The following is a 21,468-nucleotide window of genomic DNA, read 5'->3' on the forward strand; positions in this document are numbered from 1 at the left end:
CATCACATACTCATAAACAATGTCCAGCACTGCACAGAGCTAATAGTAAATGACATCACATACTCAGTAACAATGTCCAGCACTGCACAGAGCTAATAGTAAATGACATCACATACTCAGTAAAAATGTTCATCACTGCACAGAGCTAATAGTAAATGACATCAAATACTCAGTAAGAATGTCCAGCACTTCACAGAGATAGTAGTAAATGACATCACATACTCAGTAACAATGTCCAGCACTTCACAGAGCTAATAGTAAATGACATCACATACTCAGTAACAATGTCCAGCACTGCACAGAGCTAATAGTAAATGACATCACATACTCAGAAACAATGTCCAGCACTGCACAGAGCTAATAGTAAATGACATCACATACTCAGTAACAATGTCCAGCACTGCACAGAGCTAATAGTAAATGACATCACATAATCGCTAACAATATCCAGCACTGCACAGAGCTAATAGTAAATGACATCACATACTCAGTAACAATGTCCAGCGCTGCACAGAGCTAATAGTAAAGGCTATCACATATTCAGTTACAATGTCCAGCACTGCTCAGAGCTAATACTAAATGACATCACATACTCAGTAACAATGTCCAGCACTGCTCAGAGCTAATACTAAATGACATCACATACTCAGTAACAATGTCCAGCACTGCAGAGAGCTAATAGTAAATGACATCACATATGCAGAAACAATATTCAGCACTGCACAGAGCTAATAGTAAGTGATATCATATACTCATTCACAATGTCCAACACTGCACAGAGCAAATAGTAAATGACATCACATACTGCACAGAACTAATAATAAATGACATCACATGCTCAGTAACAATGTCCAGCACTGCCCAGAGCTTTTAGTTAATGACATCAAAAACTCGGTAACAATGCTCAGTACTGCACAGAGATAATAGTAAATGACATCACATACTCAGAAACAATGTCCAGCATTGCACAGAGCTAATAGTAAATGACATCAAATACTCAGAAACAATACCCAACACTCCACAGAGCTAATAGTAAATGATATCACATAAACAATATCAATCACTGCACAGAGCTAATAGTAAATGACATCACATACTCAGTAACAATGCCCAGCACTGCACAGGGCTAATAGTAAATGACAGCACATACCCAGTAACAATGTCCAGCACTGCACAGAGCTAATAGTAAATGACATCACTTACTCAGAAATAATGTCCAGCACTGCACAGAGCTAATAGTAAATGACATCACATACTCAGTAACAATGCCCAGCACTGCACAGAGCTAATAGTAAATGACATCACATACTCAGTAACAATGTCCAGCATTGCACAGATATAGTAGTAAATGACATCACATATTCAGGAACAATGTCCACCACTGCTAATAGCAAATGACATCATATTCAGTAACAATGCCCAGCATGCACAGAGCTAATAGTAAATGACATCACATACTCAGAAACAGCACCAAGCCTGTACAGAGCAAATAGTAAAGGACATCACATACTCGGTAACAATGTGCAGCACTGCACAGAGCTAGTAGTAAAGGATATGACATATTCATAAACAGTGTCCAGCACTGCAGAGAGCTAATAGTAAATGACATCACATACTCATAAACAATGTCCAGCACTGCACAGAGCTAATAGTAAATAACATCGCATACTCAGTAACAATGTCCAGCACTACACAGCGGTAATAGTAAATGACATCACATACTCAGAAACAATGTCCAGCACTGCGCTAATTGTAAATAACATCACATACTCAGTAACAATGTCCAACCCTGGACAGCCGTAATAGTAAATGACATCACATACTCAGTAACAATGTCCAGCACTGCACAGAGCTAGTAGTTAAGTATATGACATATTCATAAACAATGTCCAGCACTGCACAGAGCTAATAGTAAATGACATCACATACTCATAAACAATGTCCAGCACTGCACAGAGCTAATAGTGAAGGACATCACATATTCAGTAACAATGTCGAGCACTGCACAGAGCTAATAGTAAATGACATCACATACTCAGTAAGAATGCCCAGCACTGCACAGAGCTAGTAGTAAAGGATATGACATATTCATAAACAATGTCCAGCACTGCACAGAGCTAAGAGTAAATGACATCCCATACTCATAAACAATGTCCATTGCTGCTAACAGTAAAGGACGTCACATACTCAGTAACAATGCCTAGCACTGCACAGGGCTAATAGTAAATGACAGCACATACCCAGTAACAATGTCCAGCACTGCACAGAGCTAATACTAAATGACATCACATACCCAGAAACAATGTCCAGCGCTGCACAGAGGTAATAGTAAATGACATCACTTACTCAGAAACAATGTCCAGCACTGCACAGAGCTAATAGTAAATGACAGCACATACTCAGTAAGAATGTCCAGCACTGCACAGAGCTAATAGTAAATGACATCACATAATCAGTAACAATGTCCAGCATTGCACAGAGCTAGAAGTAAATGACATCACATATTCAGGAACAATGTCCAGCACTGCTAATAGTAAATGCCATCATAATCAGTAACAATGCCCAGCATGCACAGAGCTAGTAGTAAATAACATCACATACTCAGAAACAACGCCCAGCCTGTGCAGAGCAAATAGTAAAGGACATCACATACTCAGTAACAATGTCCAGCATTGGACAGAGCTAGTAGTAAAGTATATGACATATTCATAAACAGTGTCCAGCACTGCACAGAGCTAATAGTAAATTACATCACATACTCATAAACAATGTCCAGCACTGCACAGAGCTAATAGTAAAGGACATCACATATTCAGTAACAATGTCCAGCACTGCACAGAGCTAATAGTAAATGACATCACATACTCAGTAAGAATGCCCAGCACTGCAAAGAGCTAGCAGTAAAGGATATGACATATTCATAAACAGTGTCCAGCACTGCACAGAGCTAATAGTAAATGACATCACATACTCATAAACAATGTCCAGCACTGCACAGAGCTAATAGTAAAGGACATCACATATTCAGTAACAATGTCCAGCACTGCACAGAGCTAGTAGTAAATGACATCACATACTCAGTAAGAATGTCCAGCACTGCATAGAGCTAATAGTAAATATCATCACATACTCAATAACAATGTCCAGCACTGCTCATAGCTGATAGTAAATGACATCACACATTCAGTAACAATGGCCAGCACTGCACAGAGCTAATAGTAAATGCTATCATCTACTCAGTAACAATGTTCAGCACTGCACAGAGTTAATAGTAAATGACATCAAATACTCAGAAACAATGCCCAGCACTGCACAGCACAGAGCTGATAGTAAATAACATCACATACTCAGTAACAATGTCCAGCACTACACAGTGGTAATAGTAAAGGACATCACATACTCAGAAACAATGTCCAGCACTGCACAGAGCTAATAGTAAATGACATCACATACTCAATAATGTCAAGCACTGCAGACAGCTAATAGTAAATTACATCACATACTCAGGAACAATGTCCAGCACTGCACAGAGCTAATAGTAAATGACATCACATACTGAGTAACAATGCCCAGCACTGCACAGAGCTAATAGTAAATTCCATCACATGCTCAGTAACAATGTCCAGCCCTACACAGCAGTAATATTAAATGAAATCACATACTTAGAAACAATGCCCACCACTGCACTGCAATAATAGTAAATGACATCACATACTCAGAAACAATGTCCAGCACTGCACAGCGCTAATAGTAAATGACATCACATACTCAGTAACAATGTCCAGTGCAGCACAGAGCTAATAGTAAATGATATCACACGCTCATAAACAATATCAATCACTGCACAGAGCTAATAGTAAATGACATCACATACTCAGTAACAATGCCAAGCACTACACAGGGCTAATAGTAAATGACAGCACATACCCAGTAACAATGTCCAGCACTGCACAGAGCTAATAGTAAATGACATCACTTACTCAGAAATAATGTCCAGCACTGCACAGAGCTAATAGTAAATGACATCACATACTCAGTAACAATGCCCAGCACTGCACAGAGCTAATAGTAAATGACATCACATACTCAGTAACAATGTCCAGCATTGCACAGATATAGTAGTAAATGACATCACATATTCAGGAACAATGTCCACCACTGCTAATAGCAAATGACATCATATTCAGTAACAATGCCCAGCATGCACAGAGCTAATAGTAAATGACATCACATACTCAGAAACAGCACCAAGCCTGTACAGAGCAAATAGTAAAGGACATCACATACTCGGTAACAATGTGCAGCACTGCACAGAGCTAGTAGTAAAGGATATGACATATTCATAAACAGTGTCCAGCACTGCAGAGAGCTAATAGTAAATGACATCACATACTCATAAACAATGTCCAGCACTGCACAGAGCTAATAGTAAATAACATCGCATACTCAGTAACAATGTCCAGCACTACACAGCGGTAATAGTAAATGACATCACATACTCAGAAACAATGTCCAGCACTGCGCTAATTGTAAATAACATCACATACTCAGTAACAATGTCCAACCCTGGACAGCCGTAATAGTAAATGACATCACATACTCAGTAACAATGTCCAGCACTGCACAGAGCTAGTAGTTAAGTATATGACATATTCATAAACAATGTCCAGCACTGCACAGAGCTAATAGTAAATGACATCACATACTCATAAACAATGTCCAGCACTGCACAGAGCTAATAGTGAAGGACATCACATATTCAGTAACAATGTCGAGCACTGCACAGAGCTAATAGTAAATGACATCACATACTCAGTAAGAATGCCCAGCACTGCACAGAGCTAGTAGTAAAGGATATGACATATTCATAAACAATGTCCAGCACTGCACAGAGCTAAGAGTAAATGACATCCCATACTCATAAACAATGTCCATTGCTGCTAACAGTAAAGGACATCACATACTCAGTAACAATGCCTAGCACTGCACAGGGCTAATAGTAAATGACAGCACATACCCAGTAACAATGTCCAGCACTGCACAGAGCTAATACTAAATGACATCACATACCCAGAAACAATGTCCAGCGCTGCACAGAGGTAATAGTAAATTACATCACTTACTCAGAAACAATGTCCAGCACTGCACAGAGCTAATAGTAAATGACAGCACATACTCAGTAAGAATGTCCAGCACTGCACAGAGCTAATAGTAAATGACATCACATAATCAGTAACAATGTCCAGCATTGCACAGAGCTAGAAGTAAATGACATCACATATTCAGGAACAATGTCCAGCACTGCTAATAGTAAATGCCATCATAATCAGTAACAATGCCCAGCATGCACAGAGCTAGTAGTAAATAACATCACATACTCAGAAACAACGCCCAGCCTGTGCAGAGCAAATAGTAAAGGACATCACATACTCAGTAACAATGTCCAGCATTGGACAGAGCTAGTAGTAAAGTATATGACATATTCATAAACAGTGTCCAGCACTGCACAGAGCTAATAGTAAATTACATCACATACTCATAAACAATGTCCAGCACTGCACAGAGCTAATAGTAAAGGACATCACATATTCAGTAACAATGTCCAGCACTGCACAGAGCTAATAGTAAATGACATCACATACTCAGTAAGAATGCCCAGCACTGCAAAGAGCTAGCAGTAAAGGATATGACATATTCATAAACAGTGTCCAGCACTGCACAGAGCTAATAGTAAATGACATCACATACTCATAAACAATGTCCAGCACTGCACAGAGCTAATAGTAAAGGACATCACATATTCAGTAACAATGTCCAGCACTGCACAGAGCTAGTAGTAAATGACATCACATACTCAGTAAGAATGTCCAGCACTGCATAGAGCTAATAGTAAATATCATCACATACTCAATAACAATGTCCAGCACTGCTCATAGCTGATAGTAAATGACATCACACATTCAGTAACAATGGCCAGCACTGCACAGAGCTAATAGTAAATGCTATCATCTACTCAGTAACAATGTTCAGCACTGCACAGAGTTAATAGTAAATGACATCAAATACTCAGAAACAATGCCCAGCACTGCACAGCACAGAGCTGATAGTAAATAACATCACATACTCAGTAACAATGTCCAGCACTACACAGTGGTAATAGTAAAGGACATCACATACTCAGAAACAATGTCCAGCACTGCACTGGGATAATAGTAAATGACATCACATACTCAGAAACAATGTCCAGCACTGCACTGGGATAATAGTAAATGACATCACATACTCAGTAACAATGTCCACTGCAGCACACAGCTAATAGTAAATGATATCACATACTCATAAACAATATCGATCACTGCACAGAGCTAATAGTAAATGACATCACATACTTAGTAACAATGTCCAGCACTGCACAGAGCTAATAGTAAATGACATCACACACTCAGTAACAATGTCCAGCACTGCACAGAACTAATAGTAAATGACATCACACACTCAGTAACAATGTCCAGCACTGCACAGAGCTAATAGTAAATGGCATCACATACTCGGTAACAATACCCAGCACTGCACAGAGCTAATAGTAAATTACATCCCATACTCAGAAACAATGTCCAGCGCTGCACAGCACTAATAGTAAATTACATCACATACTCATTAATAATGCTCAGCATGCACATATCTAGTAGTAAATGACATCACATACTCAAGAACAATGCCCAGCACTGCACAGAGCTAATAGTAAATGACAACACATACTCATAAACAATGTCAATTGCTGCACAGAGCTAACAGTAAAGGACATCACATACTCAGTAACAATGCCCAGCACTGCATGGGGCTAATAGTAAATGACAGAACATTCCCAGTAACAATGTCCAGCACTGCACAGAGCTAATAGTAAATGACATCACTTACTCAGAAACAATGTCCAGCACTGCACAGAGCTAATAGTAAATGACATCACATACTCAGTAACAATGTCCAGCACTGCACAGAGCTAATAGTAAATGACATCACATACTCAGTAACAATGCCCAGCACTGCACAGAGCTAATAGTAAATGACATCACATATTCAGTAACAATGGCCAGCACTGCATAGAGCTAACTGTAAATGACATCACATACTCAGTAAAAATGTTCATCACTGCACAGAGCTAATAGTAAATGACATCACATACTCAGAAACAATGCCCAGCACTGCACAGAGCTAATAGTAAAGGACATCACATACTCAGTAACAATGTCCAGCACTGCACAGAGATAGTAGTAAAGGACATCACATACAGCACTGCTAATAGTAAATGACATCATTCAGTAACAATGTCCAGCACTGCACAGAGCTAATAGTAAATGACATCACATACTCATAAACAATGTCCAGCACTGCACATAGCTAATAGTAAAGGACATCACATACTCAGTAACAATGTCCAGCACTGCACAGAGCAAATAGTAAATGGCATCACATAGACAATAACAATGTCCAGCACTGCACAGAAGCTAATAGTAAAGGACATCACATACTCAGTAACAATGTCCAGCACTGCACAGAGCTAAGAGTAAAGGAGATCACATACTCAGGAACAATGTCCAGCACTGCACAGAGCTAATAGTAAATGACATCACATACTCAGTAACAATGTCCAGCACTGCACAGAGCTAATAGTAAAGGACATCACATACTCAGTAACAATGTCCAGCACTGCACAGAGCTAATAGTAAAGATGACATATGACATATTCATAAACAGTGTCCAGCACTGCACAGAGCTAATAGTAAATGACATCACATACTCATAAACAATGTCCAGCACTGCACAGAGCTAATAGTAAATGACATCACATACTCAGTAACAATGGCCAGCACTGCACAGAGCTAGCAGTAAACAACATCACATACTCAGTAAAAATGTTCATCAATGCACAGAGCTAATAGTAAAGGGCATCACATACTCAGTAACAATGTCCAGCACTGCACAGAGCTAATAGTAAATTACATCACATACTCAGTAACAATGTCCAGCACTGCACAGAGCTAATAGTAAAGGACATCACATACTCAGTAACAATGTCCAGCACTGCACAGAGCTAATAGTAAATGACATCACATACTCAGTAACAATGCCCAGCACTGCACAGAGCTAATAGTAAATGACATTACATACTCAGTAACAATGTCCAGCACTACACAGCGGTAATATTAAATGAAATCACATACTCAGAAACAATGTCCAGCACTGCACAGCGCTAATAGTAAATGATATCACATACTCAGTAACAATGTCACGTGCAGCACAGAGCTAATAGTAAATGATATCACATGCTCATAAACAATATCAATCACTGCACAGAGATAATAGTAAATGACATCACATACTTAGTAAAAATGTCCAGCACTCCACAGAGCTAATAGTAAATGACATCACATACTCAGTAACAATGTCTAGCACTGCACAGACCTAATAGTAAATGACATCACATACTCGGTAACAATGCCCAGCACTGCACAGAGCTAATAGTAAATGACATCACATACTCAGAAACAATGTCCAGCACTGCACAGCGCTAATAGAAAATAACATCACATACTCAGTAACCACTGCACAGAGCTAATAATAAATTACATCACATATTCAGTAACAATCTCCAGCACTGCACAGAGCAAGTAGTAAATGACATCACATACTCAGGAACAGTGTACAGCACTGCTAATAGTAAATTACATCACATAATCAGTAATAATGCCCAGCATGCACAGAGCTAGTAGTAAATGGCATCACATGCTCAAGAACAATGTCCAGCACTGCACAGAGCTAATAGTAAAGGACATCACATACTCATAGACAATGTCCATTGCTGCACAGAGCTAATAGTAAAGGACATCACATACTCAGTAACAATGCCCAGTACTGCACAGAGCTAATAGTAAAGACATCACATACTCCGTAACAATGTCCAGCACTGCCCAGAGCTAATAGCAACTGATATCACATAGTCAGAAACAATGCCCAGCACTGCACAGAACTAATAGTAAAGTACATCACATATTCAGTAACAATGTCCAACACTGCACAGAGCTAATAGTAAATGACATTGCATACTCAGTAACAATTTCAAGCACTGAGCGGAGATAATAGTAAATGACAGCACATACTTAGTAACAAAGTCCAGCACTGCACAGAGCTAATACTGAATGACATCACATACTCAGAAACAATGTCCAGCACTGCAAAGCACTAATAATAAATGACATCACATAGTCAGTAACAATGTCCAGCACTGCTCAGAGCTAATAGTAAAATACAGCACAAACTCAGTAAGAATGTCCACCACTGCACAGAGCTAATAATAAATGACATCACATACTCAGTAACAATGGCCAGCACTACACAGAGCTAATAGTAAATGACATCACATACTCAGTAACAATGTCCAGCATTTCACAGAGCTAGTAGTAAATGACATCACATACTCAGGAACAATGTCCAGCACTGCTAATAGTAAATGACATCATAATCAGTAACAATGCCCAGCATGCACAGAGCTAGTAGTAAATGACATCACATACTCAGGAACAATGCCCAGCACTACACAGAGCTAATAGTAAAGGACATCACATACTCATAAACAATGTCCTTTGCTGCACAGAGCTAATAGTAAAGGGCATCACATACTCAGTAACAATGCGCAGCACTGCACAGAGCTAATAGTAAATGACATCACATACTCAGTAACAATGCCCAGCACTGCACAGAGCTAATAGTAAATGACATCACATACTCAGTAACAATGCGCAGCACTGCACAGAGATAATAGTAAATGACATCATATACTCAGTAACAATGCCCAGCACAGCACAGAGCTAATAGTAAATGACATCACATACTCAGTAACAATGTCCGGCATTGCACAGAGCTAGTAGTAAATGACATCACATATTCAGGAACAATGTCCAGCACTGCTAATAGTAAATTACATCATAATCAGTAACAATTTCCAGAATGCACAGAGCTAGTAGTAAAGGACATCACATACTCAGAAACAATGTCCAGCACTGCACAGCGCTAATAGAAAATGACATCACATACTCAGTAACCACTGCACAGAGCTAATAATAAATTACATCACATACTCAGTAACAATGTCCAGCACTGCACAGAGCAAGTAGTAAATGACATCACATACTCAGGAACAATGTCCAGCACTGCTAATAGTAAATGACATCACATAATCAGTAATAATGCCCAGCATGCACAGAGCTAGTAGGAAATGACTTCACATGCTCAAGAACAATGTCCAGCACTGAACAGAGTTAATAGTAAAGGACATCACATACTCAGTAACAATGCCCAGCACTGCACAGAACTAATAGTAAAGGACATCACATACTCAGTAACAATGTCCAACACTGCACAGAGCTAATAGTAAATGACATTGCACACTCAGTAACAATTTCCAGCACTGAGCAGAGCTAATAGTAAATGACATCACATACTCAGTAACAATGTCCAACATTGCACAGCGCTAATAGTAAATGACATCACATATTCAGGAACAATGTCCAGCACTGCTAATAGTAAATTACATCATAATCAGTAACAATTTCCAGAATGCACAGAGCTAGTAGTAAAGGACATCACATACTTAGAAACAATGCCCAGCACTGTACAGAGCAAACATTAAAGGACATCACATACTCAGTAACAATGTCCAGCACTGCACAGAGCTAGTAGTAAAGTATATGACATATTCATAAAGTGTCCAGCACTGCACAGAGCTAATAGTAAATTACATCACATACTCAGTAACAATGCCCAGCCCTGCACAGAGCTAATGGTAAAGGACATCACATACTCAGAAACAACACCCAGCACTGTACAGAGCAAATAGTAAAGGACATAACATACTCAGTAACAATGTCCAGCACTGCACAGAGCTAGTAGTAAAGGATATGACATATTCATAAACAGTGTCCAGCACTGCACAGAGCTAATAGTAAATGACATCACATACTCAGAAACAATGTCCAGCACTGCACAGAGCTAATAGTAAATGACATCACATACTCAGTAACAATGTCCAGCACTGCACAGAGCTAGTAGTAAAGGATATGACATATTCATAAACAGTGTCCAGCACTGCACAGAGCTAATAGTAAATGACATTACATACTCATAAACAATGTCCAGCACTGCACAGAGCTAATAGTAAAGGACATCACATATTCAGTAACAATGCCCAGCACTGCACAGAGCCAATAGTAAATGACATCTCATACACAGTAAGAATGTCCAGCACTGCACAGAACTAATAGTAAATATCATCACATACTCAGTAACAATGTCCAGCACTGCTCATAGCTGATAATAAATGACATCACACACTCAGTAACAATGTCCAGCACTGCACAAAGCTAATAGTAAATGTTATCATCTACTCAGTAACAATGTTCAGCACTGCACAGAGTTAATAGTAAATTACATGAAATATTCAGAAACAATGTCCACCACTGCACAGAGCTAATAGTAAATGACATTACGTACTTAGTAACAATGCCCAGCACTGCACAGAGCTAATAGTAAATGACATCACATACTCAGTAACAATGTCCAGCCCTGCACAGAGCTGATAGTAAATAACATCACATACTCAGTAACAATGTCCAGAACTGCACAGCAGTAATATTAAATGACATCACATACTCAGAAACAATGTTCAGCACTGCACTGCGATAATAGTAAATGACATCACATACTCAGTAACAATGTCCTGTGCAGTACAGAGCTAATAGTAAATGATATCACATACTCATAAACAATATCAATCACTGCACAGAGCTAATAGGAAATGACATCGCATACTTAGTAACATTGTCCAGCATTGCACAGAGCTAATAGTAAATGGCATCACATACTCGGTAACAATGCCAGGCACTGCACAGAGATAATAGTAAATGACATCACATACTCAGAAACAATGTCCAGCAGTGCACAGCACTAATAGAAAGTGACATCACATACTCCGTAACAATGTCCAGCATTGCTAATAGTAAATGACATCACATAATCAGTAATAATGCTCAGCATGCACAGAGCTAGTAGTAAATGACATTGCATACTCAAGAACAATGTCCAGCACTGCACAGAGCTAATAGTAACTGATATGCTCTTCACTTTTTCCCTTAGAACTGCTCTATCTCTCAATTTAAACACCATTTTCTCATTCTAAGGCCTTTCACTTGTCCAAATAAGTAATCTTACAAGTTAGCACTATTAAACCATAAGCACTACTTACTCTTATACTCTCTATGATTACCTTGTCCCCTATTGGTCCATCTTAATTTAGTTTCCCTATATTATTCTAGCATGTCCAAAGGTCAGTCAATGGTTTCCTTTCCAGTCCAACTGGTGAATCTGGGAATTTTGAGGCAATGTTACAACTGTCTCATGTACACGGACAACCCTCTCCTCCTCCAAACAGGTTCAAATATATGTGAGAGATGCAACCATATAGCCAAACTGCAGGGTGAGCTCTCTCATCTCAAAACTGGTGAAACCAGTCAGGAGGAGATGGTAACCTCACACAACACAATTCCAGTATCACATAGTCCCACCACATCAGCGAACCAAACACATAAATACACAAAAACATACTCGGAGGCTCTAAATAAAAATCTACCTAAGCAACAGAGACCTCCATAGCAGACATCCAAGCAAACGCTACCCCAAAACAAAATACACACAACACATAGCCCACAAAGTCAGTGTGCCAAGCAGCAACAGCCCTTAAGGCTGAATAACACACCTGATACTCTTGTAATAGGTGACTCTATTGTCAGACACACTGACGTCCCGCTCACCAGGCTGAATAAAGAGAAAGTCACAGTGAGCTGCCTGTCGGGCGCTAGGATCCGCCACATAATGCAAGCACTCAGGTCACTCCAAAGCAAATACAAATATGACTCAGTCATTGTACATGCTGGTGTGAATGACCTGAGAACTACCTCCCTGGACTACATGAAAAGAGACATAGAGGAGCTCTCTGATCATGTAGCCCAGGCCGGTATGACCCTGACCTTGAGCAGCATCTTACCCTCATCTAGAATGATGTCACAGTACAAAGACAAAATGATCGATTTTAACAATTGGCTAAAATTTTGGTGTCATTCTAAGGGGATCCAGTGTCTGTCAGCCTGGGATGACATGCTCGACAAGCCACGTTGCTTCACTAGGGACGGCTTGCACCTGTCACCACTGGGCTTTCGGATATTGGCAAAGGCTCTTGCCACCCCCATAGTGCCTTTTTTAGGCAAGGCTCAAAAGTCAAACCCACCTCCATAGACAGCACAAGAAACAAGAAACTAAGGGTAATGCTGCTAAACGCCAGAAGTCTTAACCTCAAGATGCACACACTCGAAGCTCTCCTCAGTATGGAGAACATTGATATCTGTGCAGTGACAGAAACCTGGTTCAAGGCTCCAGAGAGCACCCCAGCACTACCAGGTTATACCTCATATCATGCTTTTCAGCCCCCAAACCTGGACCGAACCACAAAGGGAAGGGGGAGTGTCCATATTTATCAAGGATATCCACACCTCCAGGTTAGTGGAATTGCATGAAGTATCGGAGACCATCCATGTGCAACTAACAGTGGGAAAGACTGCTTTTCAGTTTATACCATCCTACAGACCACCCTCTCAAAGTCAGGAATCCCACTCGGCTTTCCTGAAAACATTGGAGAACATGAAGATCTCTCTGAACACCATTATACTGGGCAACTTCAACTACCCAAACATAGACTGGGAGCAATACTCAAGCCCCAGCACTTTAGCCCAAAGGTTCCTGGAAATTATAAACTCAAATACTATGGAAGAACTAGTCACCACTCCCACAAGAGGGGATAACATACTAGACCTGATCATTACCAACATGGGGACTCTATGCTCCACACCTGAAGTATATCTCTCATTGGTAAGATCAGACCATAAATTAATTTCACTGGATGTCCACATCCCGACTCCACCCCCAGCCCAGAAAACCACAGTGAAAAACTTCTCAAAAGCGAACTTCTCACTTCTCAAAACTGAAGTGGAATCCTTCAAGGCCCCAGGGCCAGTGGAAACTATGGCCCAAACTGCAGAATCCTATATAAACGCATTCTATGGACATCTCCAGGAATGCATGGATCATGCTATCCCAAACAAAACCAAAGCCCAAACATCCAAAGGCAGGCATCCAGTTTGGGGGACCCCAGCCATAAATAAACTGTACAACAGAAGGAGGAAGATACTACATGATAGAGCAAAATCTTTAATAGGGAAGGCATCCCTGATCAGTACTAGCAAAAAATTACGATCCCTCATAAAATCCTCCAAGGCCAGCTTTGAGAGAAAAATTGCTCAGGACACTAAAGACAATCATAAGGCTTTTTTCAGTTATGTTACGAACCTGGGATGCAACTCCCAGACTTGTTCTGAGTTGATTCTAAATGACAAAAAATACACTGAACCCACAGACATCGCTAATATCCTGGCAGACAGGTTCAGTGCAAACTTCTCCACCCCCTCCCCCCCCAAAAAAGAGCAAGTATCTATCCCAGCAGAGAGCTGCCTCCCAAACATCTCTGATGCTCAGGTGAAGGCTGCCCTCTCCAAAGCAAAAAACACTGCTTCCATGGGACGAGATGACATCCTGGGTTGCGTCCTACATGAACTCCAAGAAGAACTAATCCCTCAAATAAAACAGCTGTACAATCTCAGCCTCACTACAGGATATGTGCCCACAGAATGGCGTACAGCAACAGTGGTCCCACTCCACAAAGGTGGAGCCTCCACGGACCCTGGAAACTATCGCCCCCATAAGCCTGACTAGCTTAGTCTGCAAGGCTATGAAGAGGATCATCATGGAGCTCATAAACAAAGACATTGGGGACATACAGACACTAGATCCTACCCAGTTTGGCTTTGTCAAGGGCAGATCCTGCCTTTTGAACCTGTTTGACTTCTTCGAAAAAGTCACCAAAGCCATAGATGAAGGGAAGGTAGTCCACACAGCCTATCTGGACCTAGCAAAGGCATTTGACACAATACCCCACTCGGGCATCATAGATAAGCTATCCAGCTTAAATATAAACCCCTATGTCACAAGATGGGTCACAAACTGGCTCAAAGACAAACCCACAGAGTGAGAGTTGCTGGAGCCATGTCAGACTCAAAACCGGTCACAAGTGACGTCCCACAAGGTTCTGTCCTGGGACCGCTCTTGTTTGGTATATACTTTTCCGAGGTACAGGCCAACATGGGAGGACTATGGCTCACCAAGTTCACAGACAACTGCAAACTAGGCGCCATAATCAACTTTCCAGCTGACACAAACATCCTTCAAAAAGGTCTCACAGAGACGGATAACTGGTGCCAGAGCCATGGTCTAAAGCTAAATGCCAAAAAGTGTATAGTCATACCCTTTGGCAAAAACAATGTGCCCACAAATTACCACATAGGCGGTAACCCATTAATTACAGAGAAAGTAATTAGGGATCTCGGGACCCAAGTTGATAGCAATCTCTCCTTTGACAACCACATTGCCAAAGAGGTTAGAAAGACCTTTTACATAGCCCACCTCATCATGAAAGGATTCACATCTAGATCAAGAGATATAATCGTGCCCCTTTATTCATCCCTCATCAGGTCCATCATAGAATACAATGCCCCTTTTGGGATGTATCTTACCCGACACCTGCAGCAATTAGAAAGACCCCAAAAGTACCTCACCAAGAGGATCAAGGGACACAAACAGATGCCATATGCTGCTCGGTTAAAAAAACTCCAGCTCTACTCAGTTGCATACCGCCTACTTCGAGGCGTTCTATGCCTGACATATAAAGCTATGTCCAATCCAGAATTAATGGACATGCTCCACCTCAGTAAATCTAAATCCCTTAGAGCCACACGCTCGAGGGACTTGAACCTCAGCACTGAAATAAATAGAACTTGCTGGAGGGACAGATTCATAACCCAGAGGCTCCCTTCACTCTGGAACAGAATTCCAATTCAAGTTAGGCAGAGCACCTCTCCGAATCTCTTCAAGAAGAATCTTGATGAGTGGATGGGGATCGTAGGTTTGTCCTGGGGATTACTTCCGTGTCACTATTAGACAGAGGCACAGCAAACTAAACCTTAAAAAGGGCACAGTATACTCATATCAAGGGGTGGCATAAGCCAAACAAAATCGGGCTAGGCTTATAATTGCCCCAGGGCAGATAGCCTAGTATGAACCTATGAACCTATGAACCTATATCACATACTCAGTAACAATGCCCAGCACTGCACAGAGCTAATAGTAAATTACTTCACATACTCAGTAACAATGTCCAGCACTGCCCAGACTAATAGTAAATGACATCACATACTCAGTAAGAATGTCCAGCACTGCACAGAGCTAATAGTAAAGGACATCACATACTCAGAAACAATGCCCAGCACTGCAAAGAGGTAATAGTAAATGACATCACATACTCAGTAACAATGTCCAGCATTGCATACAGCTAGTAGTAAGTGACATCACTTACTCAGTAACAATGTCCAGAACTGCACAGAGCTAATAGTAAGTGACAACAAATACTCAGTAACAATGTCCAGCACTGCACAGAGCTAATAGTAAATGACATCACATACTCAGTAACAATGTCCAGCATTGCACAGAGCTAGTAGTAAATTACATCCCATACTCAGTAGCAATGTTCATCAGTGCACAGAGCTAATAGTAAATGATATCACATACTCAGAAACAATGCCCAGCACTGCACAAAGCTAGTAGTAAAGGATATGACATATTCAGAAACAATGCCCAGCACTGCAGAGAGCTAATAGTAAAGGATGTCACATTTTCAGACCCAGGGGACATGGCCAATACACTAACATACAAATGTAGTAATAACTTCATCCCCTCTCTCCTGATATATTCCTGGATCACATAACTGCATGTGTACCCCCTAATCTTCCAAGAACAAGTCCTCAAAGCACTTTTCAATGCCAAGTGGGATTAGATGATATACTGGGCTGCCTAATGGTTTGCCTGAAATGTGACTTTTCAGCCTCCCCCTGCAAAGGTTATTCAATATCAGCCTCCAAACAAGCTCTGTGCTTGATAAATGGAGAACCAACTGATATTGCCCACATTCTGGCAGACAGGTTCAGTGCAAACTTTACCCACTCACCCCCCAAAGGGCCCATCTCCATACCAGAAGATCAATAAGGCCCTGTAATCACGAACGCACAATTAAAGACTGCACTCTCCAAAGCCAAGAACACAGCATCCATGGGACCAGACAACATCCCAGGCTGTGTTCTGCATGAACTACAGAATGAACTGGCACCCCACTAAGTACCATGTTCAACCATAGCCTCACTTCAGGCTTTGTGCCTATGGAGTGGTCCACAGCGATGGTTATCCCACTCCACAAAGGGGGTGACACCACTGACCCCAGGAACTACTGCCCCATTAGCCTGACGAACCTGGTCTTGGTATGTTTTGCAATGCAATGATAAAGGCTCTACAAAGCTGAAATATGCTATAATTTGACTTTGGAACAATGGCAAGCTTTTTCAGATTTTTGTAAAAACCAAAATCTGGTGGTTAAAGCATCAGATAAAGGTAATAATGTTGTTATTTTTCACTACACCCAATATATACGTATGTGTTATGCCCATCTAAATAATCAGGAAGTTTATGAGAAGTGTGGCATCTTAAAATATTATGAAGCCATTAAAGAATATCAATGTCTCTTGAAAAAGGAGCATAGGGTAGGTTATTTCTCCACCCATGATGTAGAAAAGAAATTTAATGTTGAATATAGCAGTATGGCGGTATTTTATTGTCTACCTAAGATACATAAAGGTCTTGAAAATTTAAGTGGTAGACCTATTGTTTCAGTGGAGAAATACTTTTTGAAAAATGTTGGCATTTTACTACACGAACATTTAAAAACATATGTTATGAGCATTGCTTCTTACATTAAGGACAGACAAGATTTTCTGAGAAAAATTAAGGGTATAAAGTGGAATAGTAATATGTATTGGTTGAGTCTTGATGTAAGGAGTCTTTATACTAATATTAAACATAGTGTAGGTATATCAGCCATGCTCCATTTATTAGGTGACTGCCACAAATCTCACTTCCTTATGGATTTGCTTCTATTTTCCTTGAAGAACACTTTTTTTGTGTTTAATGGTGAGATTTTTCATCAGCTCCAAGGTACTGCTATGGGGTCGGCTTTCGCCCCTATGTATGCCAACCTAGTTATGGTTATGTTTGAGGAAGAGTATATCTATGTACATAATTTTTATAAGTCTGAGGTAATTTACTAATTGAGATTTATAGATTATTTGATTTTTCTATGTCAGGGTGATCGTACTAAGGCACCTATTTTTGTTGAAGAACTACAGGTGAATAATATGGGTCTTCAGTTTAATGGTGTGCAGATGGGTGCTCAGGTAAATTTTCTGGATATCCAACTTAATGGATTGGGTACTGGAATACATAGAAAGTTAGATCAGAGAATTTTGTTTCTTTTTGGGAGTAGTTGTCACCCACACCATTTAATTTCAGTTCTGCCATATAATAAATTTTCAAGAAATGATAAGTTATGTAGTGGGGATGAGATTTTTAATAACGAAATTTTAGAGATGGAAAAATGTTTATTAACAGAGGATATGATGTCAACATAGTGAGTGAGGCAAAATCTAAGATTATAAATAAGAGATTTGCTGACTATAATATTGTTTCTTTAAAAGGAAACAGCAGGAATCCAGAGATGTTTTATGGGAGAAGAAATGAGAATAATACAAATGATGCGAGATAAAAACGAAACGTATTTCGTTACCACTTTTAATGTGATAACAGATGAAGTGGTTAAGAAGGTACATGAGTTTTGGCCCATGCTGTTAAGGGACAAAGACTTAAGACAAGTTTTATCTGGGCATGTAAATGTGTCTTATAGAAGAGCTAGGAACTTGTCTGACATGGTGGTACATAATTATTTTGTTCCACCAGATGTCAGTGCTAGAAGGAATAGTCGTTAGTCAGGGCACAATACCCACAAGAAGCGTTTTATCTGTGAGAAGGTGGTCTCTACTTTTCTTTTTATTAATAATGCAATGTTTATAATGAATGGGACCTATTCATGTGACACCGAAGGAGTTATACATGCTCTAAGGTGTACTTGTAATTTATATTATATTGGTGAGACAGTCAGAAGTTTTAAGATACGCTTTCAAGAACATGTCAGAGATATTAAAAATAAAAAAATAGATAGTCCTTTGGGGGGGGCAACTTTTCATCTTTACACAGTTCTGATCCTAAAGATTTGCAAGGTTGTGTCTTAGAAAAAGGTCAGGTGGGTTTGTAGGAATGTGTTGCCAGCATCCTGGTACATAGGTTCAGTGCAAACATTAACCCCCTCACCCCTCCAAAGGGCCCATCTCCATACCAGAAGATTGCAAAGCCCCTGTAATCATGAATGCACAAGTAAAGACTGCACTCTCCAAAGCCAGGAACACAGCATCCGTGGGACCAGACAGCATCCCAGGCTGTATTCTGCATGAACTACAGAATGAACTGGCACCCCACCTAAGTACCATGCTCAACCATAGCCTCACTTCAGGCTTTGTGCCTTTGGAATGATGCACAGCAATGGTTATCCCACTCCACAAAGGGGGTGACACCACTGACCCTGGGAACTACCGCCCCATTAGCCTGACGAGCCTGGTCTGCAAGGCCATGGAATGCATTATCCTGGAGCTTATAAACAAAGACATAGGTAACCTCCAATCTCTGGACCCCACTCAGTTTGGGTTTGTAAAAGGTAGATCATGCCTCCTAAACCTGATTGACTTCTTTGAAGCAGTCACCAGAGCAGTAGACGAGGATAAGGTGGTGCACACAGCCTATCTTGGCCTCACCAAGGCTTTCGACATCATCCCCTACACTGGTATTATACATAAACTCACTGGACTGGGCATAAATCCCTATGTCACAAGATGGGTGGCCAACTGGCTCACTGACAGAACCCACACATTGAAAATGGCTAACTCGAAATCCGACTTTAGACCAGTGACAAGCAGAGTACCACAGGGTTCGGTCCTGGGTCTTCTCCTGTTCGGTATCTACTTCTCAGAAGTCCAGGCTAATACAGCTGGTCTCTGGCTAATAAAGTTCGCAGATGACTGCAAACTAGGAGCCATAATAGATTTGCCTAAGGATGTGGACATTCTACAGAGGCCTCACTGAGACTGATGCTTGGTGTCAAAGTCATGGCCTAAAGCTCAATGCCAAGAAGTGCATTGTCATCCCCTTTGGGAAAGACACTGGACCCATGAACTACCACATAGGTGGTAGCCTACTAAACACTGAAAGTGTGATAAACATAAAACTACTGTTCAATCTCAGCCTTACCACAGGATATGTACCCAAAGAGTGGCGTACAGCAACAGTGGTCCCTCTCCACAAAGGTGGTGCCTCAACGGATCCTGGAAACTAATTCTAGCCATCCTAGTTGTTTGAGGTTAAGACAGTGGTGAGTTTTAAAGGGAATGCATGTAATGAATCTAGCTATGCTATTATAACAGGCAGAAAGTTTGGAGATGTTGTTTTTTGATAGGTTAGTATATATAGCAGAGGCATAGAAAAGGGTAGAAATTAGGTGGATCTGGGCAATAGTTTTCCTGGCTGAGGGTGTAAGGAAGGGTTTAATTCTATAGAGAGTACCAATTTTTTTGCTAACAGACTTTATGGTGGCATTAATATGGTCATCATAGCTAAGATGATTGTCTATTGTAACACCTAGTAGGCGGGTGGTAGTATCTGGGGTTATGTTGGCAGCATTGTTAGAGTTTATATAGAAGAATGGAGTGGGTGATTTATGAGTTGGAGTAAAAAGCAGTAGTTTTGTTTTTTGGGATTAAGGAGGAGGCAATGTTGCATAAACCAGCTTTCAACATTTTGGAAAACAGTTTGGGTGAAGGACTGGAGGGAGGCTATGTTTTTAGCAGTACAGATTAAGGCTGAGTCATCTGCATATTGAATGCAGGTGGCTTGAGGTATGTTCATGTGGAGGTCATTAATAAATAAGGAAAAAAGAAGGGGACCTAAGATAGAGCCTTGTGGGACTCCAATATTTACTGGAAGTAATGAAGACAGATTGTTATCCCAAAGTACTGCTTGCTGTCTGTTTTGAAGATAAGACCTAAACCATTGTAATGCTTGTGGATCAAGAGAATGGACCTTTAGTTTATCTAGAAGTAAGTTATGGTTAACCATATCAAAGGCTTTTGACAGGTCAATAAATAGTGCAGAGGAAAAGGAGTTATTGTTACGATTTTTATTTATAGAGTCAGTGAAGGATAGAAGGGCAGTCGTTGTGCTGTGGAATGGTCTGAAGCCATGTTGGCAGTTGGCTGGTAGGTTATT

This window comes from Protopterus annectens, chromosome 7.part1, assembly GCF_019279795.1.
Source record: "Protopterus annectens isolate FY-2018-M chromosome 7.part1, PAN1.0, whole genome shotgun sequence".
NCBI lineage: Eukaryota > Metazoa > Chordata > Ceratodontiformes > Protopteridae > Protopterus > Protopterus annectens.